The sequence below is a fragment of the Nicotiana tomentosiformis genome, chromosome 2 (genome assembly GCF_000390325.3).
Source record: "Nicotiana tomentosiformis chromosome 2, ASM39032v3, whole genome shotgun sequence".
Classification (NCBI taxonomy): Eukaryota; Viridiplantae; Streptophyta; class Magnoliopsida; order Solanales; family Solanaceae; genus Nicotiana; species Nicotiana tomentosiformis.
Genome location: NC_090813.1, coordinates 39,383,727 through 39,403,652, shown reverse-complemented (window position 1 = coordinate 39,403,652; position 19,926 = coordinate 39,383,727). Strand labels below are relative to the sequence as shown.

Sequence of the window (19,926 nt, the reverse complement as noted above, 5' to 3'; positions counted from 1 at the left end):
TCACATAGGTAGATGATGCATATTGAGATATGATCATTGAACCGACTCATTGTATAATTCCTAATGGTTAGAATTACCATAAACTGTCAATAGGATATTCTCTTGAAGAATATGATGTAAGAGTTTCCTTTGACCTGAGATCATCATAGTAATTGACAAGTTATTTATTGTGCTTTGATACTAGACACCTATGGCCCTGGGGCGATAGTTGAAAGGATATTGGGTACGATTAAATGCTTGTAAAATTAATGATTGATCAAAATGAAATCTGTCAACTCTTGGTAATGAGTTTAAGCTCCATGTTGTCATGAATTATAAATGACCAAACTAAGACCTTGGTCAGGGCAATTGAATGAAAGAAGAAAAGAGTTTCTTAGGTCATTCAATGGTCGATTATATTTTACATGAACACATAGTTGGTCGCCTATTAGGATTTGACAGTTGAACCATATCCTAGGGTGACCCAGAGGTATAAGGACAGAAGGAATTACTACATTATTCTTCTACTGGTTCTTGAGAGTAAATTGTATACTTCATTCTATCCGGTCGTTAAGGAGTATTGCTAGACGCCACCCTTGATTAGTATATTGATGTGATCAACTTACTACCGGTTTAGTATTGAACCTATGGGGTCGCACACTAACGAGTATTCTGATCTTTGTTAAAGGATTAATTACTTTATTATTTGATAATTAAATTAAAGAATTTAATTAGTCAAATAAACTTAGTTATTAGTCCAAATAAAATATTATTATATTCTTTGCTAGCACAGAGGTTATAATTAATATTGTGAACAAATTGAAGTTTTCAATTTGGAATAGAAAATTAAATTATCTCTTGGTTGAAATATATGTGTGATACATATAATTAATATTTACATATAAAATATGTATATAAATATTAATGAAGATTAAGTTGATCAATCCAGTTAAGAATTGGATTGATGAGAAAATCGCCGGTTACTTCAACCCCATAAGAATGGGATTAGTAGTTTTAATATAAAAATATTAGTTGGAGTAGTACTTAAAGTCCAATTTGGAATTGGACATTAACAGAACCTTCACGTCTAAGTCCTTAGGAATGACGTTGGGCACCAAATCCATTAAGAATGAGATTTTGATTTTGTTTGAAAAATTCGATAAAGTTTATTTTTGGAATTAAACTTTTACCCTCAATAACTCGTTACCTCAACCAAATAGGAAAAGGGTTTATAGGTGATGCTATATAAATGGTGATGGAAAAAATTTGTCATAATATTGTTTTGAGAAAAAAATCACTTTGTGAAAGTGAGAGTACAGTTCAAAGCCAAGAGAGAAAATACAATTACAAAAAAAGTGTTTTCTTGTTCTTCTATTTTTGAAGTTGAGATTTTTGAGAAAAATTTCAACACGATATTTCATTCAATTTATTCGCGGGTTTCATTAATCGAAGAGTTGATAGCAAACATCAGTCTCGGTGTGGATACGCATAGAGTCTTCGCACTATCGAAGAAATTTTTGAAACGAGACTCTCTTCACCAGGTACGTCTTAGATCCGATCTTTGACATGTAAATAAATTTTAAATACGAAAAGATCTGCCTAGGATTGTTATTGTCTTCCGCTGTGTGTTACGAACATGTATATGCAATCCTCCGGAAAGTAGAGCTGAACAGTCTCCTGAATTCTGTTCTAAGAAACAGAAACAAAAAGATGGTGGAAATATCTGCTTTAATCATCTATGTCTACTCATGTTTTGCAACAGGCCCAACAGATAGAGTTTTTATATGAGCAGGTGAGCAATATTGTTGCTATTTTAGTTTCCAGTCGAATATAACTTCTATCTTGTTAACATGCAAGAAAGTCATTTCTCTCTATTGTTTAAATGATTCAAACAATCTCTTCATTTTCTGTATGAACTTTACCATGTGTAACCATTTACTGGTTAGAACAAACATCACAATCGATGGGTCTTTCATTGTTTTATATCTAACTATTTCTACTGTTATATTTTTAGTTTCCTCGTTAAGAATTTAGAAGCATCTCAAGCATTCTAATGTTCCCATTCTGAAAAGAACAAAGAAAGTTTAGAAAATAATGAACTGATAGAAGTGGTTGTAGACCGAATTTAGAACTGCACCAGACAGAATTTAGAATGATATTTCTTTCATTGGTAGATCATTTCAATGTGTATAAAACTGAAAATGGTTAACCAGGTTACATTCTTCCTCGAACTTCAACACACAGAATTTAGAATGATATTTCTTCCATTGGCACAGTTTCATGGTCTTCCTGTAAAGCAATTCTCACAGCTTAGTCTATCATACCATATACTTTTATAACATAGCAGATTCGCAGACCATATAGGTGAACCACGATTATAATGGTTTTGCTAGTTGTTTAACTTCCTAAGAGTGAGACACATTAGCAAATTAGGCTGGACATTCTGTTTAGTATTCAAAGATTGATGAAGGCTGAGACCCATTAGCAAATTTGCCAATGTTACCTTGGGAGTATCAGTAAACCAACTTCTAAGTAGAAATTTTCTTAAGGTGAAGAAATTACAAATCTTTTATCACCAAAACTTAAAAAGCTTGAAATTGTCGGCGTAAGTTAGCTAACTGTAATAGATCACTTGCACATTTCTATGATTAACCACTCATCTTTATTACAGAGAATCCGCTTCTTCAACAATTCACCAGAAATAGCTCACATACCCATTTCCCCCCCTTCTCATTTTGTAGCCACGATCACATTGCTAACAATAGACCCATGATTGAGGGTCACATAGGGAAACTACCAAAATAAAGGAAGAAAGAGAAAAACTTTTCACTATCTAAGGATGTGCAAGTAGCACACGTGGAGGATAAATGATAGGCTATGATGTAACGCTATATAAACAATAAAAATTATCCTTACCATAGAATATTCAGCAAATCAACATGCCTCTTTTTCCTTCTTTGCACATTCCTGGACAAAAACCTGTAATAAGAAGGCATATCAGTTTTTAAACGGAAATACAGCAGGGGGCAGCAGAATCACATAAGGAACAGGAAATATGAAGTATAGTTTTTTTCAAACTGAACTTGTGTATACCTGGGCTACACTCGAAAACTGGATTCTGTATTTGTAACTAATAGATCTAGAGGTTATTTTAGCTTCTATCTCATTGTTTATCTCTAGACGAACTCCATGCTTCAAAAATTATACAAGATCAATCTACATTTGTAAGAAAAGTACAAATTCCTTCGTAGTTATAATTGTGTACAAGGTAAAATAGGATTATAATTAAGGAAATTGTATACTGTCGAGATCGAGTTCGCCTACGACATGAAAGGACAGGCTCGGAACATGACAATACGAGACTGAAGATCGGCCCCAAGTCATATCGGGCTAGAACCCGGGGTCAGAACACCTGCCTTCGAGAACATTGAGTCTGAAACCCCGGAGTCGACCCTAGCCCCGAATGAGCTCGGAGAAGCATTGTTAGCATAACTAACGGAAGACCGAAATATTCGTAACCGGGCAGATGTTGAGGCGGGAATCTCGGCGCGTATCAGTAAGGAACCGTCAATCAGCAAATCAAGGGATTTTCACCTTTTATAGAATTGTACCTAAAGTAGGACTCATCTAATATATAAAGGGGGTCTGATAATTCATTGAGAACATTATAACACGCATCCCAAAGCAATACGTTATTATTATTTCTCTTTAAGTTCTTGTTCTTCTGAATCCTGACACTGATCGAAGCGTACCTTGCTCGAGGGTAATTAACCTTCCAAGGCTAAGACTGTTCAATTCGTGTGTTTGCATTTACTTTATCATTAGAAGTGGAATGGGAAGTGGACCCCTTTTATTATTCACAGTTGCTTAGCCCATATAATAATACTAGTATAGGTTATTATATTTACACATTTGGCACTTTATTTCCTTTTATTTCCCGTTTTGCCTAAGAGTTAGTTATGTTAGCTCAGCCACTATCACGTGGACTGAGCTGTGGAATGCCAATCCCACCATATAGCTTGCAGCACAGCTCAAGGAGCACCTATTGTGAAGTGAATGCACTCTGTTATTTTCCTTTCTCTCTTTTATTTTCTCTGTTAATTCCCTCTTAAGATATCAGTGGTATCAGAGCAATTACCTGCTCTGTGGGTGTGCTGCCATGGATGGTGAGATGGATGAAGTTTTGACGCCGCTCGATCGAATGGTTGTGCGACAAGACCAGCTCGAATCGGTGCATGAAAGCGCCTTTCGCGAGTTGAAGGACACGATTGGGATTGTTCGAAGCATAGAGAAGGATAAGCAGCAAGCCTTACTGGCATCATCGTCGAAGGAACTGTATTCTCCAACTATTGGACCAGGGGATCTATCAGGTATCCAAAATGCTTCCTCTCCTCGTCAATTTGTAGCTCTTAGTAGCTCTGTTCAAACCAAATGTCACCAGGCTATCCCAATTTTGAAATCGTATTTAACCCCAGTTTCATTACCAATTCCAAATTCTCAATTTCCCAGTTCCCAACTCCCAGCTAATTTCGTTACATTACCACTTCAATCCCCTCGCTTACCAAATCTTTATACCCCCAAACCCAGTTTTGCTCAAATTCCTAATTCTCAGATGGTTGGTAACCCTGTATCAGCTCTGATGTATAGTCCTAACTTTACCCATCAATTACCTCCATATACGTATCCTTTTTAGAATCTCTATGCCTCATACTCACCAAACTCAGCTCACTATAACTTCTCTTCTTTCCCATATAACCCAGACTAAAATTACCCAAATCCAACCCTACATTACCATAACCCAAACCAGTACAACACCCTTCCACTACTCCCAAATCACCAAACACTCACCAGGTTGTCAAAGATAGAGTTATCCAGGTTCAATGGAAAGGGATTTCAGGAATAGTGGTATAGATATGAACAATTTTTCTCATTAGATGAGGTCCCTTCTAGACAAAAAGTCATTATTGCTGCTATACATTTGAACGACATTGCTCTTCAATGGCAGCAAGCATACATGAGGAGCAGGGCCCATCTCCCATATCCTACATGAAATGAGTACCTTTTCGCACTGACTGATCAATTTGGGGCAGAATATGATGATCCCATGACTGAACTGGTTAATTTAGGCAAACTGGAGGTGTGGTTGAGTTCCGGGAGGTGTTTGACAGAGCCATGACTCGACTTAACTTGGATCCCAACCATGTTATAAACATCTTTTTGAATGGGCTGAAGCCAGAGTTAGGAGATGCAGTTCGAATCCACAGACCCTTTTCACTTCCCTGGGCTTATTATTTGGCAAAATTACAGGAATCAATATTCCTCAAACAGTCTAAAGCTATGAGGTGTTCAACTGTTTATCCTAGTACTTCTTCTAGAGCCAACTCATTGTAACGACCCGGCTGGTCATTTTAAGAGAATTAGCCCTGAACCCCTATTTATTGCTCCCTCTATTTCATTTTGTGGTTACGTGACTAACCGGGAGGATTTGTTTTTAGTTTCGAAGTGAAATGGGACACATAGTCCCTAAAATAGAAGTTTAAGTCATAAGAATTGATCGTAATTTGAATTGAGTGAAGATGACTCTGGAATGGAGTTTTGATGGTTCCAATAGCTACGTAGGGTGATTTTGGTCATAGGAGCGTGTTCGGATGTTGAATTGGAGGTCTGTAAGTCATTTTAGCGTCAATTGGCGAAAGTTGGAAAATTGGATGATTTTTGAAAAATTTGATCGGGGGTGGACTTTTTGATATCGGGGTTAGATTCTGATTCCGGAAGTTGGAGTAGGTCCGTAATTCCAATTATGACTTGTGTGTAAAATATTAGGTCAATCAAACTTGATTTGATAGGTTTCGACATCGGATGTAGAAATTTAAAGTTTTAAAGTTCATTAGGCTTGAATCGATGTGCAATTCATGTTTTTAGCATTGTTTGATGTGATTTAAAGGCTCGATTAAGTTCGTATGATATTTTAGGACTAGTTGGTATAATTGGTCGAGGTCCCGGGAGCCTCGGGTGGATTCCGGATGGTTAACGGATCAATTTGAACTTGTGAGAATGGCTAAAGGCACCAGGTCTGGTGCAACCGCACCTGCGCAAGATTGACCGCAGGTGCGAGCTCACAAAAGCGAGCGGGCGATCGCAGATGCGGTGATGATGAGGATGGCCAATGGTCACAGGTGCAGCGTGAAGGCCGCAGAAGCAGAGTCGCTTCTGCGAAAGATTGATCGCAGAAGCGGACAAGTGCTTGGGAGGCTTGTCCGCAGAAGTGGGCTTTGGACCGCATAAGCGGTTGGCCAGCGGCAGTGACCTTCCACAGAAGCGGACGAGGGGCCGCATATGAGGATGATTGTGCGCAGGTGCGGAGTCTGGGAGTTCAACTGAACTCCACATATGCGAAGATTTCACTACAAAAGCAAATTTTTGACCACAAAAGCAAAATCGCTAGGCAGAAAAGGGCCAAGTCCGAGGGTTTGATTTCATTCTCCATTTTTGAATCAAGAGAGCTCGGATTGAGGAGAAATTTTGAGGGTTTTTCATAGGAAACATTTGGGTAAGGATTCTTGACTTATTTTTGATTTATTTCCACTCAGAAATCATTTATTCTTCATTTAATTAAGGATTTGGGTTGAGAAATTTGTGAAAAAGGTGAAAAGATCCTTAATTTTGAGGTTTTGATTGAGAACTTTGTATCGAATTTGAGTAATTTTGGTATGGGTGAACTCGATATCGAATGGGTGTTCGTAATTTTTGACTTTTACCCGATTCCGAGACATGGGCCTGGGTCGACTTTTTGGGGCGATTTTTCAATTCCTTGCTAAAGTCGTAGTTTCATTATTTAAATTAATATCTTGTAGTTGTATTTATAGTATGTAATTACTTTTGGCTAGATTTGGGACGTTCAGAGTCGGAAAGTCGAGGGAAAGGCATTCTTATCGATTGATTGAGCGAGATTTGAGGTAAGTGACTTGTCTAACCTTGTGTGGGGCAAATCCCCTTAGGATTTGGTACTGTTGTAACAATTTGTGATATGTGAGTATCGTGTACGCGAGGTGACGAGTGCGTACACGGGCTAAATGTGAAGATTATGGCTCTTGCTGAGTAGTCTTCTTTTAATTCCTTAACTGAGTTGCCTTAGCATGTGTAGTTATCATGTTTAGCCTAGTATCACATGCCTACGTGTCTTAACTCTTACTTGCAATTTGTGCAACATGCTTAGTTGAATTACCTACTTCCTTGACTTTGTATTCAGTCTTTAACTGTAGGATTCCTTGCTGCAAAATTCATTGTTCCATAAGTTACGAGTTGTGTAGTTACTTTTAGGACTACGAGGCGGTAGCTCGGGAGATCCCCGTTGCATATTTACTTTTGGGAATACGAGGCGGTACCTCAGGAACTCCTCGTTGCATATTTACTTTTGGGACTACAAGGCGGTTCCTGGGGAGCTCCCTTGTTGTTTATTTATGTTTGGGACTACGAGGCAGTACCTCGAGAGCGCCCCGGTTGTTTACCTCTATTTGCTGTGTTGTTATCTTTCTGTAATTTCTCATTGTTAAATTCTCAGTCATTTCACTATATTATTATATTTTCTGCCTTATTTCCTTTTACTCCAGTAGGGGCCTAACCTGACCTCGTCACTACTCTACCGAGGTTAGGCTTGGCGCTTACTGTGTACTGTTGTGGTGTACTCATGCTACTCTTCTGCACATCTTTTTGTGCAGATCCAGGTTTTTCCTACCAGGCCAGATACTAGTAAGATAGCCTGTACGTGAAAACTTCAAGGTACATCTGCCAGCGTCCGTAAACCTCAGAGTCCCCCTCTATCCTTATTATGTTGTTTTCCTTATTTTCCTTAGACTCTAATGTATAGAGACACTTAGTTTGAACCGCAGTTTTTATATATTTCATATGTTGAGGTTTGAGTTGAGTTTTATATTCCGTTATTCCTCAAAATTGTTAGGATTACCTAGTCATAGAGACTATGTGCCGTCCCGACATCCTACGGAGAGAAATTTGGGTCGTGACAAGTTCGTATTAGAGCTCTATGTTCATAGGTGTTATGAGTCACAAGCAGGTTTAGCAGAGTCTCGCGGATCGGTACGGAGACGTTTGTACTTATCTTTGGGAGGCTATGAAACTGTTAGGAAAATTTCACTTCTTTGATTCCTTGTCGTGCGAAACTTGTTGACTTCGGGATTCTTAACTTCTATCTTTCTATTCTCTCACAGATGGTGAGGATACGTACAACTGGATTAGATGACTAGACACCCGCGCCCCCTACTAGAGCCATGAGAGGCCGGGGTCAGGGCAGGGGTAGAGGCTGAGGAAGTCCACGTGGTGCAACCAGAGCACCCGCATGAACTGCTATAGATGAGCCACCAGTAGCTCCAGTTGGAGGACAGGCACCTGAGACACTTGTTACTGCACCAGCCCTCCAGGAGACTCTAGCATAGTTTCTGAGCATGTTCAGCACCTTGGCTCAGGCAGGATTGATACCACTTGCTCCTGCCACATCTCAGGCCAGGGGAGGACTCCTACCGCCTGTACCCCAGATCAGTGGGTTCAGGTCGACCAGGTTCCAGAGATCATACTGATGCAGCCGGTAGCTCTAGTTCAGCTCGAGGTTGGGGCAGCATTTTTTGAAGGGGAGCAGCTCAGGCTCGATAGGTACAAGAAGTACCATCCTCCTACTTTCAGTGGTTTGGCGTCAGAGGATGCCCAGAGTTTTCTTGAGGAGTGCCACTGTATCCTCCGTACTATAGGTGTTGCAGAGTCTAGTGGGGTTTCCTTCACTATGTTTCATCTTATAGGAGAGGCATATTAGTGGTAGCGAGCATACTGTTCGGGAAAGGGTTCGTCGATTTATTGAGGGGCTCAACCCCAGTATCAGATTTAGCATGGCCCGAGAGTTGAAGATAGATATTGCGTACCAACAGGTAGTGGGGATTGCTAGGAGGTTGGAGGGTATGCTGACTCGGGAGAGAGAAGAGAGAGAAGCCAAGAGGTCTCAAGAGTCTGGCACTTATAGTAGTACTCGTGCCCCAGCTACAGCTCGTCAGGGCAGGGGTTATATGGATATGAGTCGCCCTGTTCACTCAGCACTTCCAGCCGCCAGCGGTGCTCCGGCCACTCCTAGGCCCCAGGATCACTATTATGCACTGCCGGTGTCTAGTGCACCTCCTGTACGAGGTGCTTTCAGTGGTCAATCTAGCCGATCAGGCCCGAGCCAGCCACAACAACCACATCCTCCGAGAGCTTATTTTGAGTGTGGTGACACTTGCCATATAGTGAGGGATTGCCCCACACTTAAGAGGGGTACACCTCCACAGATTTCTCAGGCACCGAGTGCTCCACCGGGTCCTCATGCTATGATTACAGCACCAGCTACCACTCCACCTGCACCACTAGATCGAGGTGAAAGTCGAGCAGGTCGAGGTCGCCCTAGAGGGAGAGGCCAGGCCAGATAATATGCTCTTCCTACTAGGGTGGATGCAGTTGCATCCGATTCTGTCATCACAGGTATTGTTCCGGTCTGTCATAGAGATGCATCAGTCTTATTGGATCCAGGCTCCACTTATTCCTATGTGTCATCTTATTTTGCTCCATATTTGGGTGTATCCCGTGATTCTCTAAGTTCACTTGTCTATGTGTCTACACCCGTGGGTGATTCTATTGTTGTTGACCATGTGTATTGGTCGTGTTTGATTGTTCTTAGTGGTTTTGAGACCAAAGCCGATTTATTATTGCTCAGTATGGTGGATTTCGATGTTATTTTGATCATGGACTGGTTGTCGCCCTATCATGCTATCCTTGATTGTCACGCCAAGACGGTGATATTATCTATGCCAGGTTTACCGCGGCTAGAGGGGAGAGGTACCTTAGATCATGTTGCTAGCAGGGTTGTCTCATTTCTTAAGGCTCAGCGAATGGTTGAGAAAGGGTGTGATGCATATCTAGCTTATGTGAGGGATGACAGTTTTGATACTCCTACCGTTGAGTCAGTTCTAGTAGTGGGGGATTTTCCAGATGTATTCCCGGCAGATCTTCTGGGCATGCCGCCCGACAGAGATATCGACTTTGGCATTGATTTGTTACCGTGCACTCAGCCTATTTCTATTCTACCTTATTGTATGGCCCCGGCAGAATTGAAAGAATTAAAGGAACAGTTGCAAGAGTTGTTCGATAAAGGCTTCATTTGGCCCAATGTGTCACCTTGAGGTGCTCCTGTCTTGTTTGTAAATAAGAAGGATGGTTCTATACGAATATGTATTGATTATCGCTAGTTGAACAAGGTTGCAGTTAAGAACAGGTATCTATTGCCACGTATTGATGACCTATTTGATCAACTTGAGGGTGCCAGAGTGTTCTCTAAGATCGACTTGCGTTCAGGCTATCATCAGTTGAAGCTTCGGGAGCCAGATATCCCAAAGACTACTTTCAGGACTCGGTATGGTCATTATGAGTTCCTTGTGATGTCTTTTGGGCTGACCAACATCCCAGCAGCATTCATGCACTTGATGAATAGTGTATTTCAACCCTATCTTGACTTTTTTGTCATTGTATTTGTTGACAACATTCTGGTGTACTCCCGAAGTCAGGAGGATCATGAGCAGCACCTGAGGACTGTGCTTCATACCTTGAGAGAAAAGAAGTTGTATGTAAGATTTTTGAAGTGTGAATTCTGGCAAAACTCAGTGTCATGTTTTGGGCCATGTAGTATCGAGTGACGGGATCAAGGTAGATCCGAAGAAGATTGAATCAGTGCAGAGTTGGCCCAGACCATCCTCAGCTACGGAGATCCGAAGTTTTCTTGGCTTGGCGGGGTATTACTGCCGATTTGTAGAGGGTTTCTCGTCTGTTGCAGCACCTATAACCAGATTGACCCAAAAGTGTGCTCCGTTTATATGGACCGAAGAGTGTGAAGAGAGCTTTCAAAAGCTCAAGACTGCTTTGACTACAACCCCAGTGTTGGTGTTATCTACTGGTTCGGGGTCCTATATGGTGTATTATGATGCGTCGCGTATTGGTCTCGGCGCGGTGTTGACGCAGGATGGTAGGGTGATTGCCTACGCCGTCTAGACAGCTGAAGGTACATGAGAAGAACTATCATGTCCACGACCTCGAGTTAGTAGCTATTGTTCATTCCTTGAAGATCTGGCGGCACTATTTGTATGGTGTCCCTTGTGAGGTTTTCACCGATCACCGGAGTCTACAGCATCTGTTTAAACAGAAGGATCTTAACTTGCGGCAGCGAAGATGGTTGGAGATGCTTAAGGATTATGACATCACTATCATCTATCATCTCGGGAAGGCCAATGTGGTGGCCGATGCCTTCAGTAGCAAGGCGGAGAGTTTGGGTAGTTTAGCATATCTACCAATAGTAGAGAGGCCTTTAGCCTTGGATGTTCAGGCCTTGTCCAACCAGTTTGTCGGATTGGATGTTTCCGAGCCGAGCAGAGTTTTGGCTTGTATGGTCTCTTAGTCTTCTCTTTATGGTCGTATCAGAGAGCGTCAGTATGATGACCCCCATCTGCTCGTCCTTGAGGACACGGTTCAGCACGATGATGCCAAAGAAGTCACCATTAGAGATGACGGTGTATTACAGATACAGGGCAGGCTATGTATGCCCAATGTAGATGGTTTGCGTGAGTTGATTCTCCAGGAGGCTCATAGTTTGCGGTACTCCATTCATCCAGGTGTCGTGAAGATGTATCAGGACTTGAGGCAGCATTATTGGTGGAGGCGGATAAAAAAGGACATAGTGGAATATGTAGCTCGTTGCCTAAATTGTCAGCATGTGAAGTATGAGCATCAGCGGCCAGGGGGATTACTTCAGAAGCTAGAGATTCCGGAGTGGAAATAGGAGCGGATCACTATAGATTTTGTTGTTGGGCTCCCACGGACTCAGAGGAAGTTCGATGCAGTTTGGGTGATTGTGGATAGATTGACCAAGTTAGCTCATTTCATTCATGTGGTTACTACTTACTCTTCGGAGCAGCTTGCTCAGGTTTACATTCGCGAGATTATCAGGCTTCATGGCATGCCGGTATCTATCATTTCTTATCAGGGTACGCAGTTTACATCACGGTTCTGGAGACCCGTACAGCATGAGTTGGGTACTCGGGTGGAGTTGAGTACAATATTTCACCCTCAGACGGACGGACAGTCCGAGCGCACTATTCATATATTGGAGGATATTCTTCGCGCATGTGTGATGTATTTTGGGGGTGCTTGGGATCAGTTCTTGCCACTTGCGAAGTTTGCCTACAACAACAGTTATCAGGCGAGTATTCAGATGGACCCGTATAAGGATTTGTATGCTAGACGGTGCTGGTCTCCAGTGGGTTGGTTTGAGTCGGGCGAGGCTAGGTTATTGAGTACGGACTTGGTTCAGGATACTTTGGAAAAGGTTAAATTGATTCAGGATTGACTTCGTATAGTCAAGTCCAAGAAGAAGAGTTATGCAGATCGAAAGGTTCGCGACGTTGCATTCATGGTTGGGGAGCGGGTCTTGCTCCGGTTTTCGCCCATGAATGGTGTTATGAGGTTCGAAAAGAAGGGCAAGTTGAGCCCTAAGCATATCGGGCCTTTTGAGATTCTTGAGAGGGTCGGGAAGGTGGCTTATAGACTTGCACTATCACCTAGTCTCATTGCAGTTCATCCAGTGTTCCATGTTTCCATGCTTCGGAAGTATCACGGTGATCCATCTCATGTGTTAGACTTCATCTCAGTCTAGCTGAACAAAGATCTATCTTATGTTGAGGAGCAGTGGCCATCTTTGACAGGCAGGTCCTAAAGTTGAGATCAAAGAATATCGCTTCAGTGAAGGTGCAGTGGAGGGGTCATCCATTCGAGAAGGCAAATTGGGAGATCGAGCATGATATGTATAGCCGATATCCTCATCTTTTCACCACTTCAGGTATGTCTCTATACTCATTCGAGGACGAACGTTTATTTTAAGAGGAGGAGGATGTAACGACCCGGTCAGTCGTTTTGAGAGAATTAGCCTCGAACCCCTATTTATTGCTTATTCTATTTTATTTTGTGGTTACGTGACTAGCCGAGAGGATTTGTTTTTGGTTTCGGAGTGAAATGGGACACCTAGTCCCTAAAATGGAAATTTAAGTTGTAAGAATTGACCGTAGTTCAAATTAAGTGAAGATGACTCCGGAATAAAGTTTTGATGGTTCCAATAGCTCCGTAGGGTGATTTTTGTCTTAGGAGCGTGTTCAGATATTGAATTGGAGGTCCGTAGGTCATTTTAGCATCAATTGGCGAAAATTGGAAAATTGGATGATTTTTGGAAAGTTTGATTGGGGGTGGACTTTTTGATATCGGAGTCGGATTCCGATTCCGGAAGTTAGAGTAGGTTTGTAATGTCAATTATGACTTGTGTGTAAAATGTGAGGTTAATCGGACTTGATTTGATAGGTTTCGGCATCAGATGTAGAAGTTTGAAGTTTCAAAGTTCATTAGGCTTGAATCGATGCGCAATTCGTGTTTTTAGCGTTGTTTGATATGATTTAAAGGCTCGACTAAGTTTGTATGATGCTTTAGGACTGGTTGGTATAATTGTTCAAGGTCCCGGGGGGGCCTCGGGTGGATTCCGGATGGTTAGCGGATCAATTTGGACTTGTGAGAATGGCTGAAGGCACCAGGTCTGGTGCAATCGCACCTGCGCAAGATTGACCGCAGGTGCGAGCTCGCAGAAGCAAACTGGCGATTGCATATGCGGGGATGATGAGGATGGCCAGTGGTCACAGGTACGGCGTGAAGGCCGCAGAAGCGGAGTCGCTTCTGCGGAAGATTGATCAGAGAAGCGGACGACTGCTTGGGAGGCCTGTCCGTAGAAGCGGATGTATTTGCGCAGATGTGCACCTGCAGAAGTGGGCTTTGGACTGCATAAGCGGTTGGCCAGCGGCAGTGACCTTCCGCAGAAGTGGACGAGGGGCCACAGATGCGGATGATTGTGCGCAGGTGCGGAGTCTAGGAGTTTAGCTGAACTCCGCATATGCGGAGATTTCACTGCAAAAGCGGTACCGCAGAAACGGATTTTTGACCGCAAAAGCGAAATCGCTGGGCAGAAAAGGGCCAAATCCGAGGGTTTGATTTCATTCTCCATTTTTGAACCAATAGAGCTCGGATTGAGGCGAACTTTTGAGGGTTTTTCAGAGGAAACATTTGGGTAAGGATTCTTGACTTGTTTTTGATTTATTTCCACTCATAAATCATTTATTCTTCATTTAATTAAGGATTTGGGTTGAGAAATTTGTGAAAAAGGTGGAAAATCCTTAGGCAGAAATTTGAGGTTTTGATTAAGAACTTTGTATCGAATTTGAGTAATTTTGGTATGGGTGAACTCGATATCGAATGGGTGTTCGTATTTTTTGACTTTTACCCGATTCCGAGACGTGAGCCCGGGTAGAATTTTTGGGGCAATTTTTTAATTCTTTGCTAAAGTCGTAATTTCATTATTTAAATTAATTTCTTGTAGTTGTATTCATAGTATGTAATTGCTTTTGGCTAGATTTGGGCCATTCAGAGTCGCAAAGTCGAGGGAAAGGCATTCTTATCGATTGATTGAGCGAGATTTGAGGTAAGTGACTTGTTTAACCTTATGTGGGGGAAATCCCCTTAGGATTTGGTACTGTTGTAACAATTTGTGATATGTGAGTGTCGTGTACGTGAGGTAACAAGTGCGTACACGAGCTAAATGTGGAGATTCTGGTTCTTGTTGAGTAATCCTCTTTTAATTCCTTAACCGAGTTGCCTTAGCATGTGTAGTTATCATGTTTAGCCTAGTATCACATGCCTACGTGTCTTAACTCTTACTTGCAATTTGTGCAACATGCTTAGTTGAATTACTTGCTTCCTTGATTTTGTATTCAGTATTTAAGTGTAGGATTCCTTGCTACAAAATTCGTTGTTCCATAAGTTACGAGTTGTGTATTTACTATTTGGACTACGAGGCGGTACCTCGGGAGCTCTCTGTTGCATATTTACTTTTGGGAATACGAGGCGGTACCTCGGGAGCTCCCCGTTGCATATTTGCTTTTGGGACTACGAGGCGGTTCCTCGAGAGCTCCCCTGTTGTGTATTTACGTTTGGGACTATGAGGCGGTACCTCGGGAGCGCCCCGGTTGTTTACCTCTATTTGATGTGTTGTTATATTTCTGTAATTTCTCATTGTTAAATTCTCAGTCATTTCACTGTATTATTATATTTTCTGCCTTATTTCCTTTTATTCCAGTAGTCCCCTCATCTGACCTTGTCACTACTCTACCGAGGTTAGGCTTGGCACTTACTGAGTACTGTTGTGGTGTACTCATGCTACTCTTCTGCACATCCTTTTGTGCAGATCCAGGTTCTTCCTACCAGACCAGATACCAGTGAGATAGCCTGTACGTGGAGACTTCAAGGTACATCTGCCAGCGTCCGCAAATCTCGGAGTTCCCCTCTATCCTTATTATGTTATTTTCCTTAAACTCTGATGTATAAAGACACTTAGCATTTCTCTTTATAGCTTGTGACTTATTTCTACCGGGTTTTGGGAGTTATAATTATTTTGAACCGCAGTTTTTATATATTTCATATGTTGAGGTTTGAGTTCTGTTTTATATTCTGTTATTCCGCAAAATTGTTTGGCTTACCTAGTCATAGAGACTAGGTACCGTCACGATATCCTGTAGAGAGAAATTTGGGTCGTGACACTCATTTACCCCTTCCTATACAAATGTTAAGAACCTTACCAATCCAGCTATGCACTTACCTAAACCTGCAGAGGATAAGGGTAGAAGGAGAAGGCTAACCCCTGCGAAATTGAGTGAAAAAAGGGCTAAGGACTTATGTTATGTGTGTGATGAAAAGTTCCAGCCAAGTCATGTGTGCAAATTCAAGGCACAGTTGTTCTAGGTGGAGTTAGAGGAAGAAGGAATAAAAGGATTAATAATTAAAGAAAAGCATGAGACTGAGGAGTTGGCAGATGCTTGCGAGATATCCCTTCATGCTCTTAATGGTGCAAAGAAATACAGAACCATGAGAGTCACAGGGTATTGCCACCAGAGACAGCTTAATATCTTGATTAATAGTGGCTCCACTCATAATTTCCTAGACTCTGAGTTGGTGGAGAGTATGGGATGGTAAATAGATCAATGTCCACCCACAAATGTGAGCTTGGCAAATGGCAATACAGTGCAGGTGCATAAGATCTGCAGAGGCTTAGAATAGTTGATGCAAGGCAATGTGTCTAAGGCCGAATTCCTCTTGTTGCCTTTTGAAAATTGTGATATGGTTTTAGGCATCTAATGGTTAGGTGAGCTAGGAGATATCATGTTCAATTTTAAGAAATTGACCATGAAATTTGAGTATCAGGGAAGGCTAATTTCATTACAAGGAACAATCCATCAGTTGAAAGTAGTGGATTCAGACTCTTTGCAGCACATCAATAGGGGTAATGCCCAGTTATTCATGATCAAAACAGTTCCAATTAGGGGTGGGCATTCGGTATATTCAGTTCAGTTTGAAGAAATTCGGTTTGGTTATTTGATTTTCGGTTTTGTAAAAGTAGTAACCGAAATCGAACTGAAATAAGTTCGGTTCAGTTCGATTTTTTAATTTCGGTTTAATTTATTTCTAATTGATTTTCGGTTTGAATATTATCATATTGGACTCTCTCTATGTAATAATTGGACTGACAAATTTGTTGGTTTTCTTTCAAAATTTCGGTAAGTTAGAATAAAATGGTAAGTTTGGATTGGGTATTTGATGGACTTCAAAATTGAGCTTATATTATTACCTATGGGCTTAGCCTATATACAACTTAAAGAATCTATATGCTAATAATTTGGTTTTTCGGTTAACCGAACCAAATAAATTAATAACCGAAAACCGAACCAAAAAACTGAAATTTTAAAATTTTAAACTGAAACCGACCGAAAAAACTGAATACCTGAAATCGAAATAAAAATATTTTTGGTTCGGTCGGTTTCTTCAGTTCGGACCGAAATATGCCCACCCCTAGTTCCAATGGAAGATAGTTGCACAGAATTGATAGGGGCAACCACTCAAACTCATGAACCTGAGGAGATTCAGTCTATCTTAGAAGAATATGTGGAACTTTTTGGAGAGCCTCAGGACCTTCCACCTTCCAGGGAGCTATTTGACCATCACATACCACTTCAGGAAGGGGCCAAGGCTGTGAACAACAGACCAAATAAGTATTCCCCAATGCAGAAGGATGTGATAGAAAAGATGGTGAATGAATTGTTGACCCAAGGTTTGATTCAACAGAGTTGCAGCCCTTTTGCATCTCCTGTGGTTTTGGTGGGAAAGAAGGATGGAAGCTGGAGGATGTGTGTGGATTACAGGGCTTTGAATCAAATTACTATCAAAGATAAGTTTCCCATACCCATTATCGAATAATTACTGGATGAATTGGGTTCTAAGATCGACCTGAGGTCTGGATACTATCAAATTCGAATGGCCCCTGCTGATGTCAATAAAACTGCTTTAGGACATATTCTGGCCATTTTGAGTACTTAGTCATGCCATTTGGGCTGACTAATGCACCTTCGAGCTTTTAGAGCCTAATGAATCACATATTTAAGGATCAACTCAGAAAATTTATTTTGGTATTTTTTTATGACATCTTGATATACAGTAGGAGTTTGGAGGAATATGTCCAGCATCTCAGAATAACCTTTGCAATACTCAGGCAACATCAGCTATATGCACGAAAGACTAAATGTGTTTTTGCTGCAGCAAGAGTAGAATATTTGGGCTACTGCATCTCAGCAAAAAGGGTATCTACAGACCCAAATAAGATACAAGTTGTGGCAGACTGGCCAATTCCTAATAATGTCAAGCAATTGAGAGGTTTTTTGGGGTTGGCTGGCTAATACAGGTGATTCATCAGAGGATATGGCATTATAAGCAAGGCATTGACTAACCTACTCAGGAAAGACAACTTCAACTGGAGTGACAAGGCAACTCTAGCTTTTGAAGAACTGAAGAAAGCGTTGACCACAACACCCTTGCTGGCTATGCCAGACTTCTCTATTCCTTTTATTGTCGAGGCTGATGCGTATGATGTGGGGATTGGGGCTGTCCTGATGCATAAGGGGAAACCAATTGCTTATTTGAGCAAGGGTCTTTCAGTGAAGCACCAATCTTTGTCAGTTTATGACAAGGAACTATTGGCATTAGTTCTTGCAGTCACAAAATGGAGTTAGTACTTGGTATGCAGGCACTTCATAGTTCGAATAGATCAAAAGGCATTAAAATTCTTGCTGGAACAAAAATTGCATACCGGTTCCCAGTTGAAATGGGTGACTAAACTAATGTAATTTGACTTTGAAATAGAGTATAAGAAGGGGAAAGAGAATAAAGTTGTTGATGCTTTATCTAGACTTCATATTGCTGAGTTATCTGCTATGACCATATCTACAGTTAGAACTGATTTGCTGCAGAATATTGGGAGAAGTTGGGCAGAATATCCTGCCCTTCAGGAGCTGACCAAACAGTTACAAACAGGAAGTGAGGTCAAGGGGTACACTTATGTACATCAGCAACTCATAAGACATGGTAAATTGGTAATTGGAGCCAATGTGGCTCTCAGGAAGAAGATCCTCCAGTTATGGCATGACTCACCTTAAGAAGGGCATTCAGGAGTAGAAAACACTTATAGAAGACTGTCTGCACTGTTCTACTGGAAGGGCATGAGGGAAGATGTGACAACTCATGTTAAAGCTTATGATGTCTGTATAAGGAACAAGTATAAAACCATTGCCTACCCAGGTCTCCTCCAACCTTTACAGATTCCTTCAGTGGCATGGGCCAGTATTAGTATGGATTTCATTGAGGGATTGCCTAAATCTAAGGGCAAATCAGTAGTTTGGGTGGTAGTGGATAGGCTCACAAAGTATGCCCATTTCATAGTATTATCACACCCTTATTCAGCTGGTGACATAACTAAGTTGTTCATGGAAAATATTTTCAGGTTACATGGTATGCCTGCAGAGATAATCAATGACAGGGACCATATATTTACAAGTAAAATTTGGAGGGAAGTGTTTGCAATACAGGGAGTGACATTGAACACATCCACTACCTACCATCCACAATCCGATGGTCAGACAGAGGTGGCCAACCGATGCCTCAAAACGTATCTGAGGTGTTATACTTCTGATTCACCAACTGATTGGGCACAATAACTGGTATTTGTTGAGTGGTGGTATAATACTTACTTTCACTCCTCTATTCACACCACCCCTTATGAGGCTTTATATGGGCAGCCTCCCTCCCTCTTTGCACCTTCCTTACATGGCTGGAGATTTTGAGGTGGAAGAGGTAGATAGGAGATTGATTACTAGGGAATTCAAGTTCCAGTTGCTTAATTATCATTTAGCCAGAGCACAACAACGAATGATAGACCAGGCTAACAAGCACAGGACTGACATGCAATTTAAAGAGGGAGATTGGGTTTATGTCAAGATTCAACTGTACAGGCAGCTTACCATGTCTCAGCATCACTTTAACAAGCTTTCTGCCAAGTACTATGGTCCATATATGGTGGAGCAGAAGGTAGGCTCAGTGGAATACAAGCTAGTCCTTCCAACTGAGCTTATGTTGCACCTTATATTTCATGTCTCTTTGCTCAAGCCTTGCTGTGAAGTACCACCTCAGATTTCTTACCCTCCAGTACTTAACCTTGCCAGTCCATATTGCCCTCAACCAAAAATGGTGCTCGATGGGAGGATGATACATAAAGGTTAAAGATGTTGCTCAGCTTTTAATCCAATGGGATTGGATGTCAGAAGATCAAGCAACGTGGGAGGATGCCAACACTATCAGATTGAGGTTTCCAAACTTCTTTCCCTGAGGACAAGGAAGATATTAACAAGGGGGAATTGATACGAGATTGGGCTTGGAATGAGAAGTGGACCCCTTTTA

At 41.5% G+C, this 19,926-nt stretch overlaps 1 long non-coding RNA gene across 1 annotated transcript; it reads right to left on the bottom strand.

The window, feature by feature from the left end:
• Window positions 1-2,122: 2,122 nt before the first annotated feature.
• Window positions 2,123-19,926, bottom strand: LOC104119104 (uncharacterized). The gene is made up of 3 exons (XR_011413819.1): window positions 19,491-19,926; window positions 2,896-2,958; window positions 2,123-2,268 (listed from the first exon to the last, which is right to left on the bottom strand). It is a non-coding gene; the product is annotated as an uncharacterized lncRNA (long non-coding RNA).